General features: G+C 38.8%; 1 long non-coding RNA gene across 1 annotated transcript; it reads left to right on the forward strand.

The window, feature by feature from the left end:
- The first annotated feature begins 286 nt into the window (after positions 1–286).
- Positions 287–10,060, forward strand: LOC121313457. Its single transcript, XR_005949986.1, has 4 exons — positions 287–346; positions 3,456–3,579; positions 6,688–6,793; positions 9,409–10,060. It is a non-coding gene; the product is annotated as an uncharacterized LOC121313457 (long non-coding RNA).
- Positions 10,061–26,239: the final 16,179 nt, after the last annotated feature.

The following is a 26,239-nucleotide window of genomic DNA, read 5'->3' on the forward strand; positions in this document are numbered from 1 at the left end:
ATGGCAACATTCCAGTAAACATCATTTAATACCTTGCAACCTTACACTTGGGAACTAGTAACACTGAAAATACAGTTTAGCATTTTCCTGGGGTATTACTATCCTGTAGTTGTATTTAATTTGTGAATGAATTCGCTTCTACTTGTGTTAGATAGACCTTGACAACAGAATGCTCGATCAGGAATCAAACAACATGCAGGGGCATTGCACCCGATTCTCCTAAAATGTTCTGTGCCAGGATTTAACGGGAATATAGTCCTAAATGGGAATGCAGCCAAGTTCAGGAGCTGAATGGAGAAAGACGTGTTGAGGCTGAACATCGGGATCCTAGGGCTTAGGCAAGTAGGTAAGAAACTTAGTACGAGATATTCAAAAGAGATGCACTTTTCACAATTCTGCCTTGAGAAAAGTTCCAAGTGAAATTGATTAAATTACAGGAGTTGCGGGAGAAAAAAAAACCTTTCTCATTTAAAAAAAAGCTTTCCTCAAATGAGGAGGAGGAGTTATTATGTGCACTTACAATTGCGAAATTCAAAAAAATATGTTTTCCTCAAATCACAATGCTGGGGACAAATGTGTTTGTCACTGAACTGATCTGCAAACAAGCTAAAATACTATTTAAAGGGCAGTTGGGTGTGTCAATATGTGTAGCTAGTTAAGACAGCATTTTGAAATCTTTATTTTCGAATCTTGACTGAATAACAGCAACAAGCAGAAAGAGAAAATATTAGGCTCGAATTATGAAATATGCAAAGTTTAAACAAAAAAAACTAGCAAAACCTATGAGGCAATTCTATTGTTCTCATCCATGCAACTTTAGTTCTAGTTGCTCAGCCTCTATTTATTTAAAAGCATTATCATTATACGAGTTCATACTTCTTTAATCATGTGGTATAGTTTGTAAAATATTTCTCATAGATTTAGTACCCTGTCTGGGCAGTTTTCTCTTGGTCCGGAAGCATTTTAATATAATAAAAAATATGAAAATTCATAGAATGCTAATTATTTTTAATATGTAGACTACAGTGACATACTAATCTTGTGCCATGGTTTTTAAGATGTTACACATTGTTTTTTAGTGCCAAATCTTATTTTTCTCACCCTTGGATTTTTGTTTTTTTCCCCTTTCAATTATAAGCAATTTATCTTAATTTTCTCAGACATTGGAGATGATGTAAGTATAGGCACAGCACAAATAATTGTGGTTGCAAAATTCAAATTGCATTGCGGCCAGGCATTTATTTTACACCCCTATGTAAGCTTAAGAGCAATGCAAATTACACAACACGCACCAATAATGATCCGCAATTGTGATAATAAATGTCTCAATGAACACATCGGTCTATTTAGTGGCTACACTTGCAGTTGGGATTACAAAGAAAAGTTTTCTGAGAAGGAGCTGACTCTTACGGCTGAGGTCACTCAGCATGAAACTGAGTTGTTTGGGAAACCCTCAGCCAACATCAGTTATGCTAGTATCCTTAGGGAATGATGTATTAGCCTGCCCTTTTTAGCATAACACCCAGAAATTTGCCTAGCACTCTGGAAAAGGTGGATTGGGCCATCCCTCCAGACATTCCAACTGTGGTCTGAAAGGAACCAGAGGCTAAGTAGTGCAGAGAACACAGCACTTTCACATGTGCAGGGATAGTGGTCCCTAGATTTACGCTGGGGTCTGCTCATCTCTCAGTTCAGCTATTAGGTCCATAATGACCTGCAGAGTGAGACAATAACGCTTTAGCACCACATCCTCCAGCATCCCAAAAAAAGTGACCCCGGGATTGAATATGCGGGGTCTTCTTCGTCTCGCCCTTCTCTAAACGTGTTCCTGCCTCTCCTCAAAAAGAGCCAAGTGTTGCCGCATCAGGAAGCATACCACAGCAGCCACCCTGAAGCCAATAACAGGTCTCTGCAGGTGTGTGCTTTTATACAGCTCTTAGTTACTCGCTTCTACAATGGTTTGCACTTTGTATAAGAGGTGTAAAAGTTTGGATGGTCAGCAATTGCCAAAGTGCAAGGCAAAATCCTTACATCACATTATAATGTTTGCACCCGCTTAGTATCCAGATCCCGTCCAATTCCATGGTCTTTCCTTCATTTAAATGCATTTCAATATCATTTTAATGGATTAATGATGGCAAAGTGTAAATTTCATAGCAGGTTGTCACAAAGACAGCTGCAGTGGGTGACGTCAGACCAGAAACAGGAACCAACACAAAATAAACAGAGAGGTGGAGTTTGGTGAAGCTGAGCGATTGTTACCGCTCAGCATTTAATAATTAAACAAGCAGAAAATAAAAGGTTGCAAGACAAAACACAGGACACGGCACTTTAGCCAAAATAAAGAGATGAAACAAAACTGACTAACACTTAAACAGTGGACTCACAGACAAACAAACATGGTGAGTCAAAATAATTATTTACTTTCGTTTTTACTTTCTCCTCTCCACACCTGTTCTCCACTCACCGAACACACAACCCTGAGTGAGTGAAAACATGCAGCTTTTATGCAGCTGTACCGAGACTCGATTTCTAATCAATCATTCAATTAGAGTCTCGGTACAACTGCACGTGAATTAATAAAAGTGCAATTCCCCGTGCTCACATATTACATTTTACCTGCACGTGAAGTGCTGTGCAATTCTCGCGCCTAAATACAAACATACATTTTAAACCCCACTCGTGTTACACAGACCCATTTATATCCTGTGTACCAATGACTATACAGCAACATTAACACACTACACATAACATAAAACACAAATAAATAGCCCAGGGGCGGGGCACTTTGCCACACAGGTGCAGAACGGCAGATGCACATCATTATTTAGATACGCCACATTTTTAGCGGCCGGTAAAATTAGATTTCAAGGCTGCTATACACGATTTACAGCAGCATTATGGGGATTTGCACTCACAAATCACTTTGCGCGTATCCTTACATCACCCCCATTCTCAGCTATTATTATAATCTCCTCTTCAGTAAATTTGCCCTTTCTATGCTTTTGAACACTTTGAGCCATTGTCTCACCTCGTATGCAAATACAGTGCATCAGTTGAATATAGTCTGAGTTGCGAATAATTTCCTAAAGCGTTGCCATATTATCAGTTTCCCCGGAACTCTTGAATTTCACAGACTTGCGAATATATGCAAGATACTCGCAGTGCAAGCAGAATTGCACAAATTCGAAAAATATTTGAATGTCTGGTCCTTAGTGAAGTAGGCTAATGCTGATAAAAGTATAACAGCATGTACACTGGCCACAAACCAGCTTACCCAAGCAAGCACTTACAGAGCATCACTATAGAGCTAGTTTCGTCTGCTAGAGTTAATGTTTTAGAAGGACAGGCTTATCAGGGAAAGCTACGACGCTGTGCTCTCAGTTTTGGTGTTGTTTGACGTAGCTGTGAAAGGAAGATGAAGAGCCTGCTGCTAGCCTTGTTATTCTATATAGGAGCCATGGTGCCTTTTACTGAAGAAGTGAACACAGAAGCCGTTGACATTGTTTTGAAGTACTTCAGCTCTAGATAAAAGCTTTTCGCCTGGATTCACAGTCTCCTATCATGGAGTCAACAGAGGTAAGCACCCAGAGAGTTCTTATTTCTGTTTTTCAACTTCCACCTTTAAATACTATTATATACTTTTTTCTGCACAGTTTAAAATTCACTTCAGCCCATAATGATAAGGCAGATGTTATAACTGAGGTGTTAATGCCCTCCACAGTGGTCATTACCATTTAGATAACTAACTTCATCAAGAGGTAGGAGTCCAAAGCTGAAGTGAAAGATAAGACCAATTACCAACAGGTAAATAGTTAATAAATGCTATTATAAACCAAACAAATGTTTTTTTGTACATAAAGATACTTTTTGAAATGTGTTATCAGGTTATATTTTGAGCTGGGTTGCTTAGAGTGCTTGGAAATTGGTTTGGTTTTGTCGACTCTAAAGTCACATTAGCTTTTAGAGGGCACCTGACTGGGATTATGACCACACTAACCAGAACCTAATCAGACATCCAGGCTTTATTTATTTTACAAGACAAAAATGCATCATCTAACTAGGAACAATGGTATCACTCGATGTGGTTTCTTCAGCTGGGCTGTGGCCTGTGATTATACCAGCATGCACAGTAAATTCCACACTCATTCAGTGAAAAAAAATGCAAAACAAAGCTACAAGCAAAAATGTGCTACTGATTAAAAAAAAGGCGGTAATCTATTCAAATTGAATAAAAGGATACTCAAATCTAAACAAGTGAGATTCAATTAGCGTGGTTCCTAGTTGTGCTCAAATTGAGCTGATGGAACACATTATGTTGCAATATTGTAATTTAAAGGTTTTGATTAGGGGCTTATTAAAATCAAATCGTATTTTATTCATAAAGTGTTTTTCATGGCAAGCCATCCCAAGGCGCTTTAAAAAAAAAAGAAATGAACATTTGGAAGTACATTTAGTACAATATAAACATTAAAAACAGCAAGAGAAAACAATGTTTTAAAACTAAAGCAAATAAAAGCAACAGATGAGGACTCAAACTGAATAAATAGGAATAAAACTATATGAAAAATAATATTATAAAGATATGAAAGCCCTATTATAAAAGTATGACTGAATGCTTGACCTTTGCTTTAAAATCCTTGGGACAGATAGCAATCCTTCATCTTGGGATTGGAGTGGCCAGCCAGGGGCATATGGGACTAAAAGATCCTTCAAATAGGCCATTTTAGGGCTTTATAGGAGATAAGAAGGACCTTAAAGTCAGTCCTGGACAGCATGAGGAGCCAGTGGAGGGCTACTAACACTGGTGTAATGTGCTGTCTTTTTTTTTGTTTTGGTTAGCTCCCTGGCTGCAGCATTTTTTACAAGCTGCAATCGTGACAGAACACAGTTTGGAATTCCAGAGAACAGGGCATTGCAATAATCAATCCTAGAAGATATGAAGGCATGTATCAGTCTCTTAGCATTGTGCTGTGAAAGAAACCACCTCACCTTAATATAAAAAGGTGAAAAAAAGATACTTTAATTATATTCTGAATAATATTACACCCAGATTCCTCATTTCAATTTTCTGAGAGTATGGGAAACTATCATCTGTGAAGGTGGACAGATTTTGTTTTTTTTTTTTTTTTTTTTTTTTTTTTTTTATCTTTCAAACATGAACAAACTAGTTTGATCTCAATGACTTGCAGACCGTTGACTAGCTTAAATAACACAATCAAATGATTTGATGATGCCTCAATCATCTATGAAATGCAGTTGAGGGGCAGAACTTAACAATTCCTTTTTATTTATTATTTTTTTGCTTAATTTAATGATTTCCTACTCTCCTGGCCTAACATGTTTGATTAACAGCCCATGCTTTCCTTACATTATCAATACAACATGTATTCTTTTCTCACAGTAGTTTCATTTGCAATAAATAAAAATATATATTTAACAGCATATTCTCAACTCACAGGAATCGAATCTGGGAACCCAGGATCTTTTTAGTACAGATACAATACCAGTTCAAGTAGTTTACGTTTTACCAAGCCTCCACTAAAAATGGCTAGTAATCAAACCTAATAAATCTGCAATATTACTCATTTTATATAATGTAATATTATATTAGTGTAGATATAAATAAAGATAAATAAAACACCATTTTGTCTTATGCAATTAGTATCGGAACAGTCTGAGTGGCATGCCTAGAAAATATAAAATGTAATATTTAATTTACTGATTAATTAATAAGAAGTTATTTTCTTGGAATGGCTAATGTACAGAATACAGTTAATAATAAGTTTATTTTTAGATATAAAAATATTTTAACATAGAACTATACATTTTATTTAGTCAATGTTGACACCAGGATTTAAAAAAAAAAAAATAGAGAATTTAGTGCTTGCAAGGTGGTTAAAAGTTAGGTCAACTCAAACTGGAGTTGCACTAGACTCTGCTGAGCCTTGTCCTTGCCCCATCCTCTTTTGAGTTTCCAGGCCATGGGTACTCTATTCTAGTTGCAGGAACCGCCTCCAGAAAGGGGATTGAATGGGTTTTTCCAACATTTTTCTAACATCAGCATGCACTGCTGCCCATAAAAAAGCAGGTCCTGCACCAGGATCCTCATATCTAAAATACACTTTAGACTTTAGCAAAATTCTTTATCTTTCTTTCATAGTAAAGGGCACTGCATCTTCTCAGTTTAAAAAGCCATCCTAGTTGGTGAACAAAGGATCTGTCTTTCAGCTCCTCTTTTATACATGTGACCAGAGCCTTACTGGCAATCAGTCGATCAATTAGGGCCTGGCCACGTTGCTCAAGGATGAGGTTTTAACGCTATCCCTGCCACATTTTCAAAAACCTTTTATTTACAATTATACAAAACCAAATAAACACACTCCGTGGCATGACAGAGTCTGCACCACGGTAATGCAAATACAGTGGTCTGCAAATGAGCATGGTAGCATTGAAGTGGTTAGGGTGGTGCTATTAGGGCAATTGCTGTTTTTAAATCATTACAGCAGATCCCATTTTGCCTCGACAAATACTGAGATTATTTGCTAAGATGAAACCATGTGTCAATAAGGGTGCTTTCAGTTCTTTAGTGATGTCTGGCAATGTCCGTGCAGCTGTGCAGCACACAGGAGCCCCGTATAGTACCTTGCAGACTACAGACGAATACATTGTTGGTTTATTATTCAGGCTGACTCTGCTGGTACCTGCTACACCTTTTGAAGTAATTTTGAAACAGACCAACTGTCCCAAGACAGCACCAGGTGAACAAGATTGCAGTATCTTACCGAATGGAGTGGGTATGAGTTTTGATGATTCTCTAGAAGAATGATTTTAAAGTACTTACTGTCTAAGCCAATCAAGGGGTCAAATCAAATCAAATATTTCCTTGGCTGGAATTGTGTTTTCAGTGGAATGAAAGCAAACTTCATGCTAAACCAAATATTGCAAAATGAAATGCTGCACAAAAAAAGAAAGAGTTCAGTAATATTAATTTTATGTTCTTCACAAGACTTTTAAATTTGATCATCTAGTGTATATTGAAGCTTTGTAGCCTGTTAGTTTACAAAGTATGGGAAAACAATAGAAGCTTTAAAGTTACAATACAAAACAAAACTAAGTAGCCAGGATCCGGGGGCTTAACAGGGCTATCCTACTAACTAAATAAATATCCATACCTAGAGTTACACCGCCCTGTAAAGGTGTCAGTTATTAGCCTACATGCAAAGAGTGAACAGATGAAAGTTAATTCGTGCAGCAATGAACAAAGTTTTGCATCACCCTATAGAATTAAACAATTTTTATTTATAAAGTTGAATGAAATCTGGTGAATTATTATCATATTTAATGACATGCCGCATTGTAGTTCTATATAATGAAAAACTGACAAGAATTGAAGAATGTGACATTTTCAAATCTAACATGAAACACTGTACTACTATTAAGGTTTCCGGCGTAGTGTTATTTTCAGGTACGCTGTAAAACGTTGTACTCAGCGCACTGCGTTTGCTCGCACATTACAAAACAACTTCCACTAAGAAAGCATTATGCTGTTTTCAGGGTTTTTTTTTTTTTTTTTTTTTTTTTTTTTTTACATCTTTTTAAATTGAATTTATCATATTTTACAGTCTTTTACATCATTGTTAATGTAATTTATCATACGTTTCCACCATTAAGAAAATAGTATGGTCTTTTACATCGTTTTAGATTTAGTTTATCGTAGTTTCCAATCTTTTACAACGTTGTTAAAGTAATTTATTATATTTTTCCACCATTAAGAAAATAGTATGCAAATATTTACCATATACAGTACATTGGGTCTTGTACATTTTTTTTTACTTGTGCAACTTTCCGATGGACTTCTCATTTTGTCTTGTTCGGCCTGATTTATTTTTTATTTTTTCTTAGAAAAATTGATTGTCTGTTTGCAGTTTAAGTTTGCAACAAAAAAAGTATAATTAATGGTAATTGTACCTGTGTTTGACAATAGGAAAACACCCATCAGATTACAATTGATTGTACCTGTACCAAAATCTGACACCGTACCACTTCAAATGTGATAACACTTTCTGGCGTTACAGGGGACAACTTTTGGTAAGGGTACCACATTCAGACAATGTACCACTTTCTAACACTACACCAGTTTTTAGTTTGATTACATGAGGTTAAATAAAAGATCTAAATTATGTTCATGTAATCAAAAAAAGAAAGGTTTCTAGGTGATGCAAAACTTTTGAGCTTAGCTGTACGTTAGGGCGACCGGCTCTTCCCAGCTTCTGCTAACACTATATTTTAAAATAATCATTATATCACTTTGGGAGTAAACCTGATGAGGGCGCCCAGCTTGAGAACGTATAGAAGAGGGAGATGGAAAAAACAAACCAAGACAAAACTGTCCAGACAGGACAATAAAATGCATATGATCATCTTAAATCCTACAACAAATTATTACTCCTTATCTATAGCCTCCTAATTAGAAAGAATTGTCCTCATACAACTTTTCATATTTCTTTGATCACATTAATTTAAATGATCAAGACAAAACTGCCTGGACTGGGCATTAAAACAAGCCAAGTCTGTTAAAGGCACTCTGTGTGGAGCGCAGGATACACCCTATAGCCTGGAGGTTGCCAGTTCAAGTCCAGGCATCACCCAGGTGGGGAGGGCTTAGGTTGGCCAGGGTGTCTTAGGCTCACAGCACACCAGCAACCCCTGCAGACTGGCCAGATGCTTGCAACAAAACACAGTTTACAAAGTTTCAAAATCCATTGATAGAAATGTCCAGTCTGCTTTTCATTTTTTTTAAGCAAATTGGCTTCATCACTCACTGCCATTCTCATATCCACTTTGACATCAGACACAATCTTTCCCTTGTCAAAAAATTGAGGGGTCACTATGAAATCTCCATCTTTTAAAGGCCAATGCATACCGAACTAGTACGGAGAAAAAAAAAAAAAACTAATTTAAATGAACGTGCACACCGCAAGCGTTGCAAACTGTGTATCTCCATTTATTCCTTTGCCGGTGTGTGCATTGCACTCTAATCAGTAGTAATCATAACAGATACTTGTATGACTTTTAGTACTCAGCCCATTCTTGCAACTATAATTGCAATACAAAGCTTATTATAATTAATTGGGTGTTTTTTTTTTCTCTTCAATTTTTAGATCACTGTCTTACTATTGATGTTCATGAAATTGTTCTTGACTGTTTTGGCTTCTTTAGAAACAGCAAGACTCATATATAAAAACATATTTAGTATAAGTTTGCGAATAGGACCCATAATCATTTAGCATACCCGAAAAGTGTACCTTAATTTACATCATTTAAAGGAGGATGGACATTTTTATTGTAAATGGTTGGAAGTCACTGTGCTCAAGCAATACTGATGATCATCATTTTATCATGCAGGAGGACTGCAACCTGATGATGAAAACACTACATTGTGGAATACCAGCACACAGGAGCCAGGTTGCTGTACCTCTACCCTGGTGATATGATGGAAACTTGGTAATCTACATAACAATGATGAACTCTGGTCTTCTTAAACAGGCAAGAAATAAAAAAAGCAACATATCAATCTGGAAAGCCTTTGGATATTCTACTTCTGAAAAAAGCCTGAATAAAAACATGTGTCTATAGTAAGCCTGTTCTGTTTAGTTGACCTGTAAGTACTTACTCATGTGCTAAAGCTTTGTGAACACAACAAAACGGCTATCAAATGTATTTTGTCCTAAAAAGACATTAGCAAATTACTCTTTTTAATGGATACAAAAATGAATACTCACCCATCAACCTCCATCCCTCACACTCACACACACAAGAAGAATACCCATTTCAATAGCCTTGAGATACCAAAATAAACTCAAGAACAATTGGTTTTAATTTGCTCTTTATTTAAATGTTTGTTTATTTCAGCATGAGCATGCTTTATATGACATCCCAACACAGATATGTGATTTAGTAGCGCAGGGATAAAACAAAACATTTAGTTAAACAATTAAGACAAAAGCAGTGCAACCGATAATGAAAAGTAACGCTTGTAAATACATTGCTCAGGCAATCAGGCCTACATGCATTTTGCTGTGATTCTTCTGCACATCTACTGGCAAGATCAAGACGTCATTTGTTGGATCCACCTTCATATTAGGACAGGATCAGTTGTAGTCTGTGGAGAGGTGAAAATCCTTTTAATAAAACCTCACATAGAGTTTGTTTAATGTTAGGTATTGCTTGTATCTGAGCTACAGAGACAGACATATTCCCTTTCTAAACATATGGGAAGCACTTATCCTGCAAATGGGCAAAACCTGCTACTATGCACAAGATATATGGTGTCTGATTGAGTTGCTTGATAAGAATGTGTGAGTTATGGGGTAGAAATCTAGGTGGTGTTATTTGTTCATCTGCTTATGTCAACACTGTTTAGAATAACTGAATAGACCCCTCCATCTGGTAAAGATCTAGATAGGAGCATATTAAATCAAGCTTGTAAAATTTGAAGCATTTAACATTGGAATAGGAGATCTGATGTCATCCCACAACCACGCATGGTTTCACTGAGGTCTTCGTGATACAGCCGATTTTTTTTCTAATATTGGTGATATCAACCAATATTGTTTTACTTAAATCGCAGTAAATTTACGTATTTTTCACGGGTAGGTTGCGGAATAAAATTAGGATTTCGTAGACATTTCGCGGACCTGTTTAAACATTAAATAAACTTAAGTAGACAGTATTTCCGAACACTATAAAGCCTAAAAATAGTGGTACCTGGTTCCTTACTAAGCAGAGTGCTGTCATTTGTTAAAGGCAAGCAAGCGGCATACCCTGCAGTTGACCCGCCCATACATTGAGACTGCACGTTCTGCATCCACTGAATGGGTTGGAAGTGTAAGGCAAAGCTTTGCCAAATTTTTCAGATGTGGAACTCGATTAGAAACAGCCCCCAAACTCGGTTACCCAAGGGCATCTGGCATAAACTTTAATAAAGTCAATGTATGCAGCACATTCGTTGTCATGTTATTTGTTCCACCCAATAATTAATTTTATTAGTATCGAGTCAAAACACAGATAACGTGTAGATAATTCGGGTCTAAAATTCCAACTGCGAAAAAGTAAGCAGCAGGTTGAAGCGAGGTGGCTGTGCTAGATGGTTGTAGTACAGATTTAACTTGCCGACAGAAATACTTTTTGTCTGGGCTGACTTCCCAATTTGGTTTCTGAAAGATGTTTATTTTACGTTCTGTTCAGCAGCCTCTGTAGTAGCCTTTCGTTAAATGTGTGATTCTGAAGCGAAATAGCAATCGATCGTATTTTCACCAAAGCCACATTAAGATATGCAAAACAATTACCTCAATATGCATGTTCAGTTTCTTTGGGAAATATCTGGAAACAATAATTACCCAAAATATACTTTGATTTTTTGTCGTCCATTTCTACTATTTTACCTCCAATGCTGAAAACTAGACTTAGCAACCGAAATGAAAACAATGCAGCACTCCCTACTGCACAGTACAGGTAAAGAAAAACAGTAAAGACGCACTGATAGGCTGACGAAAACATCGTAGTTATTTGAATAGTAAACAAGAACGTTAACCGCTTTGGATTTTTTTTTTTTTTTTTTTTTTGTAAATGTTATTTGTTGGCGTTTTTATTTGTTTGTTTTTTGCTCAAGTGCAATGTACACAGGACGACGAAGAAATAAAAAAGGCCTATCTACAGAAGGAAGATACGTAGTTTGCGTCGATTGCATTGTGCAGTAGTTCATTTAAAGAATGCCTCTTTTTTTTCTCACTGTACTTGTTCGGTATGCATTGGCCTCTCAAATAGGTGAATTTTGGGTGACCCCTCAATTTCACGATTTCCGCGAATTCGGCGAAATCGCAATTTAGGTAGACCCCTACTCATCATCATCATCAAATTTAAATTCAAATGGTTTACTTAGTCATTTAAAAAGCGACTTCTGATCGCGAGAGTGTCTTGAGGCACACTAATTGGTTTATTAAATATTTCTAGAACCGCCGTCATATCATTGACTCGTTTTATATTCTGATTTGCACGTGTTTGCCTCATCGCTACAAAATGGCACGTAAACAAAACATCAAAACGTGCTGCTGTTTCTCTTGTTATAAAACATTGGAAATTGTTTGAGCTCTTGAAAAAAAACCTGAATCAGGCACAAGTTGCCAAACATTGTAATGTTTCCCGTTCTGGTGAGGTGCTTCACCATTCTGTTAAATAACACCGTGTAACAATTTTTTTTTTTTTTTTTTTTTTTTTTTTTTGTTCCTGGGTAGTAAGTGTTATTTCCTAATTGCTTATGCCTCAAAAGTATAGAAAATGGCTATTATGTAAATACAGTATAATCGTAAATCTCGAAAAACTACTCACTTCTAAATCTTTTGTAGTCATTTTTGTATTACTTTAGTATAAATACATGTTAATTTGGATTCATATGTTGTTTTTTTCTGACTTTATGTAAACGAAAAGACACACATTTGCCCCTTTTCCCATTGGAAATAGTGATATTTTGAAATATCACTGTCCTGGTCACAAAAGCAAAGTTTGTGGGGAATAACAGCCATTTTCTATACTTTTGAGGCATAAGCAATTAGGAAATAATACTTATTACCCAGGAACAAAAATTGTGTTACATAGTGCATGTTTTGTATATTGCTGCTGCATTTTTTAACAGGTGTAGGGGTGCTGTGTTAATTTAGTTTGACAGTGTATTAAAGTTAGTTAGTCTACATTATTATAGTTTATTAACATACACTTGCTTATTGCTTTTCTTTTACTTATTCAGTTCATTTCATATGTTAATGCACCTGCATCATGACAAGTAATACATATCTATGTATTTATTTCTTCACTGATGATTCATATTGTGTCTGGTGGATAATTTCCTCTTAGAGAACACGTCAGCTATAAGAACACTTTGCTTGCTGCTCGAGGGGTGTTCTTGTAGCCAGAGACTACTGTAAAAGGATTTCAAAAGTGACACCTCTGTAAAGAATAAAGAGGCAGTACCCCACATCAAGTACAATTTTACATTAAAACATTTTTTCTTATTAACATTCATTAATACCAAATATACTGTTTCCATCCCTTCATTATGTAAACATTTTCCAGGGTTTCTGTGCCCCTCCGTTTTCTTTCCTCCCCTTCAGACACTGGATGAGATTGTTTATTATGTCATTAAAAGGAGGGCATAGAACCGATTAACTACTCCATGCGTAGACAAGCCAAGTTAGACTTACTTTTGATCAACCAACAAGTTAGAAATAAGTACACGCGACAGGGCTGGTGACTGTGACTTATTCATGCTGCAAAATGATGCTACACCACCATTTGTTTTAATCCCACATGCAAACATAGCATCTTTCAGATCAGCATCATACCACTACAGCATGACAAATAACCTCAATATTGAGGGAGCTCTAAGTGGTTAACAATCGCTCAGTTGTGGGGATACAATGGTTGTTGAAAAAGCTGTGTATATCTGTATCTGTAGCTATCCATAGACAAATCACTGAACAAAGAAATAAATCCATGATCTGTTCTCGATCTCCATTATGGTTCAGTAGCAATGCACTACCTGATATTGTGTCTTGCTGTGAATTCTCTTCCATACTGCGCTGGCTTGGTGGTCATTGTTTTTGCCACTTAAAGGTGTTCGAGACCCAAGCATATCCCAACTGCGTTTCTTACGCTCCACCTAAAAAAGAAAAAGTATTGAAAGACGCTAATGCCATTCATTTTTAAATATTATCACAAAATGGGGTTAGGAGTTGCCCTGTAAGATGCAGGGAAATAAAAAAGTGTAAAATCAAGCTGCGTGAAGTGGTCTGAAACTAGTGCCTGAATTAAGTGTGACTGATCACCCTAATAATTAGTCACATTGCTCAAAAGGATGCTATCCCTCCAGAATCACTAGCATAGTTCCAAACTAGAAATGGAAAAAAAAAAAAACATCCATATAAAATAGAGATGTGTAAAAGATCTGCATCATCGATATGTCCAGAGGTTCAAACAATGTGGCAGGAAAATTGTTCATTTTTATGGGACAGCGCTGTTAATGGAACTGATACACTACGGATATAAAGACATTTTGGCTCATCTAACCCAGGTCTATGTCATCTCCTGAACACAGATTATAACAAAAGGTTGAATGATTTCAAACATCATACAAACGTAAGGGGACAGACAAAAATTAAATTTGAATCTATCTCAATTAAAAAAACAATAATAACATTCAAGTAATTGGTCAAAGCAACTTCTATAGATTTCACTGTAAGAGCTTCTCTTATAAATCGCTTAGCTTAAAAACTGTTAATTGCATGCAATTACGATGGAAAGTTCTTCATAGTTTACCATAAACAAAATAAGAAATACACATTTAGGGTTTAGGTTCTGCTGCTCCAATGCTGAGTTATTATCATTACTCTCTGAATCTGTCTTTACCTGGTCTTGAGCTTGCTTTTCCAGAGAATTGTAAGCGCCAGGACTAAACAGCCTTCCTCCTTCCTTTAGGACTCTGCAGGCAAGCTCAAAGCTCAAAGCCAGGTAAAGGTAGATTTAGAGAAAAATGATCACAACTCACTGCGTCTGTGTGTGAGGCTCTTTAGTAATAGTAATAATTGTGATAATCCATCATAGTTGCTTTCTGTACCTGCTGTCCCATTTGGTTAAATCTCTCCAGAACCCCAGCTGCATGTCCATCTGAGTTGTCTAATAACCCGAACACGCCAGCCCCCTGATTACATTTTCTCTGTGGGGTGTCAGGCTCCATTACACAATTTTTCTGTTGAGAGAGAGAAAAAAAAAAATAGCAGTTGCACATAGGAAGGAAGACATCACCACCCCCCCCCACCAACTACAGTACATTTATATAACATCTTTAATTTACAAGCATCCCAGAGAGAAACGCAGAATAGCAAATGGACAAGTGTGCTCAGCTCAGCACTTTTGGGTAACTCCAGGTATTTCCATCACATTGCAGAACGCCTAACCAACAGCCACCCAGTACTGTACATTGCAAATGGGCCATTTCATCTGGGCTGAACTGTGTTAACTCAGGCACCCTGACCTTGTATAGGGTTAGTGAACCCTGTTGTTTTGATTATCAGCATAATGTCAATACAACTTACAAAATTGCATCACAAATTTAAAGCTGTTTTTGGCAAAAACACCCACCACCATGGTCAAGTACATAGGAAAAACAACCATACTTCAAGATATGTTTGTATATTGAAATAAGGAACATGTTAATGATTATTAAAGATGTCAATTGTAGGTTTTTTTTTTTTTTAAGACAAACATAAAACTGTAGGTCACACTTTAATTCAAGGATCCACTAATAAAGCATCTACAGATGTGTTAAAGGTTTTGAAAATTCTAATCCGGAATGTTTTTAGGAAACAAAATATTTACATTACTAGAGGCAAGCCACATGTCATACTCTTAAGTAATTAAATGATGTATTATAAATAACTTAATGACTGAGTAATAGTGTTTATAATACATTTCTAAATTCTTTATTAATTTATTTTAATTGATCACTATGCTGAAATGATAAAATGTTCCCTGAAATAGAAATGTAACCATTACCTCATGGGTATTTATCCATAATGACCGTTTAACCTTCATAAATATAACAAAGACTGCTCGTCAGAGCCTGTGAGCCTATGTTGGTATCCGAGGGCATAGACTGCACACACAGATATCAGCATTTTTCCTTCAAGCCTGCTGCAATCATGGACGCCGCGACCTGAAGGTTAATGGTTGCATTTCTATTTCAGGGAACCAGGGTTATGATAATAACCCAGCATTCCCTATCAAGTACGAAATCTAACCATTACCTCATGGGTAGAAATACCAAAGCTTTTGCAAGGCAATTGCTGCAGACAACTGGAATGCCACAAGCCTCAACCAAAGCCACCTTGCGTGTTACCATGAGGAATCACAGTATAAATAGCTAAAGCTAAAACAGTGAGGGAGAACTCACCTCTATGTTTATGCTGCAAGGGCCGACCCTGAAGCTATCCTCAACACTTTTGTTCCAAAGCCAGGGTTTTGTGGATTTATGACATTAAGAAAATAGAACAGTCTAAAAAGAATGGGAAGTATCCCACTCTGCTGCATTGCAAATATCTGTGACATATGCACCCTGGAACAAAGTCCATGATGTTTTTATGCCCCTGATGGAATGGGCAGTAAGCTTTTCTGGAGGGGGCAAGCTGTCCAGCTCATAGGCAGTCTTCACCGTCTGTGATCCATTTAGATAGCGTCTGCTTAGACAGGGCTCTACCATGGGACTTTGCCCCATAACAGACAAAAAACTGTTCAGACTGCCTCCAACTCTGTGTTCTGTCCACATAATACATTAATGCCCACACTGGGCAATGCAAATGGAGCAGCCGTTCCCTGTCAGACTGGAAAGAGGGTGGGTGGAAGCCTCCAATTCCACAGTCTAGTTAATGTGGAATGCCAAGAAAAGTAGGATTGGTATGAAGCCTAGCCTTTGTCCTGGCTTCTGCAAAAATTAAGCAGACTTTCGCAATCGAAAATGCTTGCATCTCACCTACCCTCTAAGCAGATGCGATTGCAAGCAAGAAAGCCGTTTCAAAAGATAAATATTTCAGCTCAGCTGAATGCAAGGGCTCAAAGGGGGGGCTTCATATGTGCTTCAAGCACCACGTTAAGCCTCCAACGAGGGACACTATCTTTCATAGGCGGCTGATGCCACCAAGCTCCTTTTAAAAATTGGCAAGCCAAAATGACTGCCATATAGACCTTTAATGTAGAGGGGATTTCCCCTCATCAAATAGGTCCTGTTAAAATTGCAGTATAACTGCCATGGGACAGGTTGTGGGGTCAAAACCCTTAGGCAGGCACCAGATCTGACAAACGCCCCACTTGTACCCATACTGGGAATGCATGGACACTGCTCTGGCATTCTACAAGGTATCAAAGACCCTATTAGATAAGACCAGATGGCTCAAACTTTGCCCTTCAGGGGCCAGACCTAGAGAAGTTGGCATCGGGATGCCACAATGTCCTCCGTGCCTGACTGAGCCGGTCATGGCGTTCAGACAGACTCCATGGCTGGCCGCTCAAAAACCAGTCTCCTAGGCCAATAAAGGGCTACTAACAGCAAGCATGGCAAGCAGTAGAAAGGCATACAGCAGTTGCCTCGGCCACTGGTGTACCAAGGAGTCTATTGCCAGCTTGCCCCCTGCTCCTGTTGTAGAAAACTAGAGGGGAGAATGGGTTGATTCCTGGGAGGCAAAGAGGTCTTTCTGTGCTCTCCAGAACCGTTGCCAAATTAGGCTCACCACCTCTGGGTGAAGCCACCATTCTGAGGCGTTGGGGACTCCCCTTGAGAGGAGGTCCGCTGCCCAGTTTATCACTCCAAGCAGGTGTACTGCTTGCAGGGGGAGGAGGTGCGCCCTGAGCAGCTCATTCGGGTACTCTATGGAGACTGGGAGACTTGAGGCCATGCTGGTGGTTTATATAATCCACCACAGTAGTGTTGTCCATCTTGACAAGCAAGTGTCTCCCTTGAACCTCCTGTAAAAAAATTTGCAAGGCTAGAAACACTACCTGCAGTTCCAAAATAGCTGTTGCCATCAATCCTGTGAAATATCACTACTGTAAGCTTTTTGTTAAGCTGAAAAAGCTTCAGACAAGCGGCTATTCTCTGCACTCTGTCTTCCAACAGAGTGTACAGCATGTACCTGGAATCGAAACACACTCCCAAATAGGAGGCTCTCTGCAAGGGTGTGAGCTAGCTTTTTGCACGATTCACTAACAGGCCCAACTGATGAAGGTGGTCAGTGACGAGTTCCATGTGAGCCTGTGCCTGCGCTGGAGGCTGAGCACAAATGAGCCAGTCATCCAGGTAAGTGAGCACTCTGATGGCTACAAGTCTTAAGGGGGCCAGAATAGCCTCCATGCACTTCGAAAAGGCATGGGGGGGGGGGGGGGGGGGGGGGGGGGGCTAGAGAGAGGCCGAACAACAGCACTCAGAACCAGTCACCTGGCCTTATTAACTGCAACAGCTATTGCAAGGTCAACATCTTGAGGTAAAGGTTTCATCTTGTACTTAATAGGGAACTGTGGGATCTATTCGATTATTGTAAACAGGTGTGAATCTAAATATTTCAGTAACTAATTAACTCTGAATAAGGAAGAAGACTGTAAGACACCTGTGTGTTTATTTAGGCAGTCCTCTAGATGTAACCCCCCTCCCAAATTATTCTTAGTCTCTAAATGTATTATACAACCTTGACCATGGCATACAGAAGTAAACACCTGTATGACGAATTCACAAAGCCTCCAAAAATGTGGATTTCCTTATCTCGCCCAACTTAATTCCAAAAGAGATGTGACGCTCCTTTCAAGAATAAGTCCCTTCATTTACTTTTAAACAGTTTTGCAACACTTTCACGTACCTACTGTACATATAAAAAAATATACATACTAAATTCACAATGAATCCTACCTTTAGTTAACATCCCCAGCAAAACCCATCAGCAAACACTTTAAAGATATATATTTTAATGTGTCCTAATGTATATTAATATAAATTTTCTTTCTACCAACCTTTTTTTGTTTCCTGGCTGTTCCAGACCTCTCTTCTGCAGGGGCAGCAATAGCCACAGTCAGTGTGACCACAAGCAGGCAGACTAGAAACAGTGACTTCATCTTCAGAGCTCAACACTGCACTGAGCCATAAGCACAGTGCAGGGGGTTATATAACAGGTGAGCTCAGGGCTCCTCTCAAAATTTCAAAAATCATACAAACGTAGAGGTTATGATAGAGTACTGGGTGGAATTTTTATTTATTTATTTTCAAACTAACCAAGCTATTAATTGTAGTAAAGAGAAAGTGCAGTACACATTGTTGATCTACAGCAGTGTACCTATTGCACATGAACTGCAACTAGGCTGCAAGACAAGTTCAGGAACCTAGTTTTTTTTTTTTTTTTTTGGGGGGGGTGGGGGGTGAAGAACAAATGCCTCTTCTACTTTTCTAAACCCTTTTGGAACAGAAAACACTTTGGGGGTACCTCTGCACTTGAGAGATGTCTTACTTAAGTGTAAAATGTCATAAATTGTCCTTGGCAGAGGTCAAGTTAAAAAAAAAAAAATATATTAATCTGGATTGCAATTTGGGAATACTCCATTAAAATGCGTGTTCATTTGTTTTCTTTTGGTGAGACTTCACATGTCAGATTTAGTTTGTTTTTTTGTTTTTGACAGAGAGACAAAACTTATATTTACTCTAGCTGTTTTACTGAAGCAACAGGTCCCATCACCTTGACTTGTGTTCTAGAGAGGATCCCAGATAACATGGGCTGACAAAACAGGACATCATTAAAAATTAACTTTAAAAGGTAAAATCCTTTTTTTGGAAGTCCTGTCTCTTATTTATGTATGCAGTTTAAAATGGTTGTTTATTAGCTTTTGCTAATTTACTGTCCCTGTACCTTTTAAAGGTGTTTGCAAAAATTCCAATTGGCTCAAATACTGTGTGCTACGGTGCTTTGACCTGAGTTCAGAAGCTGCTCTTCTGTTCTATTTACCAGCTATCAGGGATATTATTTAAATTATTCATTCTCTGAGTTTCTTCACTGCAGTGTAAATCAGTACTAAAATCGGAAATTTTGTTACTCTCCAAGCTTAAATTCACCTGTGTGGAAATTCAGTTTTCCACAACTGCTATCAGCATTATGACAGTGTCACTTTGGACTATCAGGGTCTGTCACACAGATAGTCACAGACATGTATTAATAACCTGAGTTACTAAGCAGCAGTCACAATATAAATACTAATGCAACATTCATATAAAATATCATGATATAACAAGATTTGTTTAAAGGATTACCCAGATATACTACAACATGCGTAATAAAGTTAATCTGACTTTCAACACTTTAATATATATAAAAAATTTTTAAAAAAACTAAAACACCTTGGGTGATTTGGGAAAGAAGTGCTGCAAGTTCCTTGTTATTTATTTAGAGTATTTTAGCCACACCTAATAAGATCGCATGAATGGCATTAACACATGCTCACTACATGCTCACAGTTCCTACACTGGGTAGAATGGAAACGCTGTTCCAGTGAAATGAGAAAACTGTTTTCATGGTAATCATCACCCAACATCTTTGAAGACCTGCAGCAACACACAGACAAGGTTGAATGAATTCAATCAACATGTTGGTCACCTGGATTAGTTTCAGTTTTACCCTAGAAGACAAGTGTGTATAATATGGGAATATTGCCTGCAAGTGACAGGCAAAAATGTTGTGTTTTTTTGGGGGGTTTTTACATTGGAAGTTGTTTTACTTTGAATGGAACTACTATATATTTATAGAAATTAACTTTTCAATTGACACATTCTTATTTTTCGCATGTGTAATAATGTGTATTTGCAAATTTTAAGGACATTTTTCCTGCTTTACATCTATGAAAGTGACTGGACAGTCACATTTAATTTCTGTAAATAGGGCTCCCGCGTGGCGCATCCAGTAAAGGCGCTCTGCATGAGTGCAGGATGCATCCCATAGCCTGGATGTCGTCGGTTCGAGTCTGGGCTATTCCACAGCCGACCATGGACAGGAGTTCCCAGGAGACAGTGCTCAATTGGCTGAGCGTCACCGGGGGAGGGTTTAGGACAGCCAGGGTGTCCTCGGCTCACCACATACCAGCGACCCCTGTAGTTTGGCCGGGCGCCTGTGGTCTTGCCTGTTAGCTGCCCGGGACCTATGTTGGCTTCCCATGCTGTAGCTCCTGGGTGGCTGCATGGTGAATCTGCAGTGTGTAAAGTGTTCAACTTCGCCACTCCCGAGTCAGCACAGGGGTGGTAGTGATGAGCTGAGCCTACATAATAATTGGGCATTTCAAATTGGAAGAAAATAACAAAAATAATTGGCAACAACTAAACTTAAAATTGCAAATATACCCTACAGTAATTCCATTAATCATGAAACAAGTTCCATAATGAATATTTCATATACAACTGTCACTTGTAGGCAAATTTCCAATCTTGGACCCTCATCCTCTACAACTAAAGGCCATATTTACTATTAGCACTGTGCTAAGTAAACCCAAATTAACAAAACTTTAATATTAAACTTCAAATGTACGACTTAGGAGGTTAATTTATGGGCTTCTACCTACAATTTAGTTGTTTGTTCCTAGTTCTGTTTGTTACTAGTAAATCCTGACTTTGTAGCCTTAGTTATTTCAAAGTGGAGTAAACTGGACCTTCTGTTTGCGCAATTCTTTTACCTGCTCACCAGCATATTTAAACAATCAGAAACCTGCTGATTCCAAACATGGCAGAGTTTCCAAGGTAATGCAATAGGCCCTCAACTGTTTGGTACTTTCATAAGAACATAAGAACAACATAAGAAAGTTTACAAATGAGAGGAGGACATTCAGCCCATCTTGCTGGTTTGGTCGGCAGTAGTTTATTGTTCCCAGAATCTCGTCAAGCAGCTTCTTGAAGGATGCCAAGGTGTCAACTTCAACAACATTACTGGGGAGTTGGTTCCAGATTCCAACAGTTACCTGTGTAAAAATGTGCCTCCTATTTTCTTTTCTGAAGTAACTCTACACAGGCAGTAATCCTCTGTACTCTGATCTGGAGTCCAAGCACACTTCTAGATAGGTGGCTGTCTGAGTAGGTGTGAGCTGGTTCTTTGCATAATTCCCAGTACAGCCCAACCATTGAAGGTGCCTGGTGACAAGTTCCATGTGGGCGTCTGCCTGTGCTGGGCACAAATGACCCAGTTGTCCAGATAATTGAGTCTCAGTGGGGCCAGGATGGCTTCCATGCACTTTGAAAAGGCATGAGGAGCTAGATAGTGGCGAAAGGGCAAGACCCAGAACTGTTCGCTGTTCACCGAAAGGCAAACCGCAGTTACTTCACGTGCGTTGGTTTTAAAGGGATGTGGAAATAGGAGTCCTTGAGGTCGACCGTGGTGAACCAGTCGCCTGGCATGATTGATTGCAATAGCTGTTGCATAGAACCTCCTTCGGCTCAGATACAGGTTGTCCTGTTTGAGGTCAAGGATCGATCTGGGGCAACCGTCCTCCAACTGGAATAGCCTATTTTTGCAGCAGAGCTGCCAGAGATACCACTGCGGTGTCCAGTGGGTCCGTGACTGAAATTACAAGAGGGGGACCGAGCTTGAACTGCAGTGAGAAGCCCGTCTCAACGCAAGTAATCACCCAGATGTCCGTGGTGCACTGACGCCAATACTCCAGACGACTCCCTGGGCCTGTGGCAGCAAACTTGGCCTGAGGCTTCTGCCTGCGCGTCGAGTGGCAGAACACATTGTAGCCTCCGTGGCAAGCAGCCGTGAGCCGGTTGTGGACACCACCTCTAGCAGCAGCAGCAGGCGGCTGTGCCAGTCTTTGATGCTGCTGGGGCCTAGGGCACCAGTTTGCCACTGGGCACACTGGGGGTAGTCGCTTAGCAAACAAGCACACCGGCTCCTTCGTGGACTCCCACGCCCGGTGAGAGTGCTGCAGCTTCTCGTCCACCGCGGGACCAAAACGTAATAGGTAATGCCCTGGTGTAATAGGGGCATCCAACAGCGGTGCTTTATCCCCATCAGGCACGCATGCATGGGAAAGCCAAAGCTGCCTGTGTGTGTGGCTACCAGCACAGCCAGGTTTTACCTACAGCCTGCCCGTTCAGTTTTAACAGACAGAACAGGTTCTTATTTGAAGCCACTTCTTGGTCTTGCCCAGCAGCTGCTGTCACTACATAGGTGCCGCAGCACACACTGCAGACAGGCCTGCGCTTGGTCTGTGAAAACAGAATAACAGAATGAGAAAATAAAAATATTTTTCCCAACAAAATACAGTTACTTTAATTATACAAAACGAGAATAAAATAACTCCAGATGGCGCTCTTGCAGCCTACGGGGAGAGCACAAAGTCAGTCGACTTGCATTGCTTGATCCCTGGGAAGGAGCGACTCAAGCCACTGGCTTCATTCAAGGCACAAGGCCACAGTGGGACGTAACAAACGGGTAGGCATGACTGCACCACAGGCTCGGCTGAGCAGCTTTGTTATCTTATTCAGGTTTGAGGTCTTTAGGTGTTAAATACCCATTCGTTAATGGTTACATGTCGTACTTGAAAGGGAACAGAGTAATTGGTGTCAGAGAAGCGAAAAGCAGAGAGTCATAGCAGGGAATGATTTAAACAATGCATAATGCATTTCCCTCTTAAGACCCTCATAAAAGGTTATTACTCCTACTAGTTTTTAGGGCACTTCAGGTATTGTCATGCACACTTACAGTATCAAAATACAAATTTAGACAAAACATGTTCTATTACCGTAAAGCACTGGCTGGTCACACTGAGTGCCAGAAATGCCCTGGGTTTAGCCCTACCCAGCTCTGTGTATGAATACAAACATGACAAAGTAACTAATATATAGTCTTTTAGACTACAAGATATTTTTATGGATCTGAAGGAACAAGCTTTGGTGCCAGTCTGGTCCATACGAACTACCCCCCTCCCCCAGTTACACTGAACAAAAAAACAATAAACATATAGTACAGAGGGTGATGATTGAGATTTATGAATAATGCAACTTTAAAAGGGTCTGTGTATGCATTAAGAGACATACAATTCAAAGCTATACCATTTCCCACCTCGCCGCTCTCTCAGAAGGACAAAGGCTTGACACCTAACCCAGCCCAGTACCTCTTGCAGCTCATTAATAATGAACATCAGGGTTTTGTATGTTAAATCATGACTGCATTCAGATGTCACACAAACTCACATTCAGCAAGTGTAAGTGAGCCTTAATGAGATGGACATTGCAGTATGGAATTAGTCCATTACCTCATTCAGAGACCTCACACGTCGTCCGGTGAAGTAACCAGTTAATACACAACTGCTATCCTGCTGTCTGTTGTGAAAGAAAGGGATACAACAAAATAATTCAGGGTCCATTTCAATATATTGTTGCCAACTGTCTAATAACATAATTGTAGTAATGCATGACCAGTTGAACTTTTGACAATCATGCCATTTTGCGTCACTGAATATCAGTGAGGTGTTCTTGGGTATAAGTCACAGGTTTCACACACCATCACATCAGTGTTGTTTACATTACACAGCTCTGAACACAGGGCTTGCAATTCAGTCAACGTTAGTGGGAGGGGCGCCTCTGTATTTAGATTAATGCTAATGTTTTGGAGGCAGTTGCCAAAAATGGGAAATGGAAATTATGAAGCAGAGAGATTTGTTTGAGGGTCACCTGAAGCAATTATGTCACATCTTTTCAGTTTAAAATGAAATACTTTGTTTACTGGTATCAACAATGTTCTATTCGGTGAGCCAAACAACAAATATATATAAATAAAGTGTCCATGTACAGGAACACCTCCTAAGAGAGCACCTCACCTCAGTGAACATCCTTGTGGTGAAACACATTTTCTCATTATAAATGCTTTGCCTAAAGGAACAGGAACTGGAATTTTACCTAAACAAACTCACCATTCACAACTGATACAGTACCGATTTGTATCCTGACAACTCATCGTCATCATCATCAAACTTCAATTCATCATCTTTTCCAATGTGACTTGTCTTCGCGAGAGTGTCTTGAGGCACACCGATTGGTTTATTCAGTCTTCTAGAGCTGCCGTCGTATCATTGCCTCGTTTTGTATTCTGATTTCCACGGTGCACCTCATTGCTACAAAATGGCATGTAAACATTTCGAAATTGTTCAAGCGCCTGAAAAAAAAACCTGAAGTAGCCGAGCAATTTGGTGTTTTCAATTCTGGCGAGTTGCTTTGCCATTCTGTAAAATGCTTTTGTGCATGTCTTGAATATTGCTCCTGTACAGGTATTAATAATTACTCTAAAGCTGCTGCTACATTTGTGTGTAGGGGTGCTGTGTTAATTTGTCTGTTACTTTATTATTATAGTTTATTAACACACTTCCCTATTGCTTTTCTCTTACTTGTTCAGTTCATTTCATATGTTGATGCACGTGCATCATGACTATATATATATATATATATATATATATATATATATATATATATATATATATATATATATATATATTATCTCTAAGTATAACACGGACCCTGGCAGAGTTGGGGTCAAAAAATTTTTAAAAGATTCTAATCCCAATTCTCTTTTAATCAATTCCAATTCCTAGTCAAACATTTTTCCCGAAATTAATAGGCTTTATAAAACTTTATGAACTTGTCAGGTAACCTGATAAAGCCTGTGGCATAAACCTTAGTAAAGACTGTGCTGTAAAACGGAATAGGAATTGGAATTGTATAAAAGGGAACTGGGATTGGAAATGGAATTGAACCCAACCCTGGAGCCTGGTGGTCAACTCCGTCTTAAAGAACGCTTTGTCCCGAATAAGCGGCTGTTCCAATTAAACAAGAGGCATTTGTGCCAACCTTAATCACACTTTTTGGTTTTTTAAATGAAAAGAAAAATTATTTAATCAAATCACATTATGAATAAATGTTAAAAACATAAACATAAATATGAGTCAATTGTTTTTTTTTTTGTTTTTTTTTATTCCTAAACAGAATTAAATCGCTTTTTAAAATTTCTACACAAAATGAAAATGAATCAAAATCGCATCTTATCCCAAGGCGAGGCACCTGCGATGTTGACACACCAACTTTCTTTGCAACAGCAGCCTGAGAAACCACAGGAGACTCCAGCAGCTCCTTCAAGAGTTCAAGGTGGTTTATGCATTTTAAGCAATTCACAGCATAACCACGTACTTGCTGCACTGTGCTGCGCCAACCTGTCTTGCTCTGAAAAGGGCTGACTGTATTTTAATTGTAGTAAAAGGGAACCAATGTTCCTAAGTCCTTAAATAAAAGAATCTCCAAAATCTTCACAATTCGACCTAAACACTTTCAGATGGGCTCCAGCCAGGGATTACTCTGGTCTTGTGCAGAGGGTGAAGGTGTGCCAAAAAGATTCATATTGTAATGCATTAATAATACCTCATTTAGAGCAACTGGTTTATCACACCATGACATGCAGCACAAACAAGATATGGGGTTAAAACAATACAAGGAATTGAAATAGAACAGAAAGAAAAAAAAAATGACACAAGCAAATAGCAAGAACAATAAGAAACTAGAATTACAGTAGGTTCACAGTAGTGTCCCTGCTCACCACCACCCCAAGCACAGAATACATTTTTCCACAAC

This window comes from Polyodon spathula, chromosome 3 (genome assembly GCF_017654505.1).
Source record: "Polyodon spathula isolate WHYD16114869_AA chromosome 3, ASM1765450v1, whole genome shotgun sequence".
NCBI lineage: Eukaryota > Metazoa > Chordata > Actinopteri > Acipenseriformes > Polyodontidae > Polyodon > Polyodon spathula.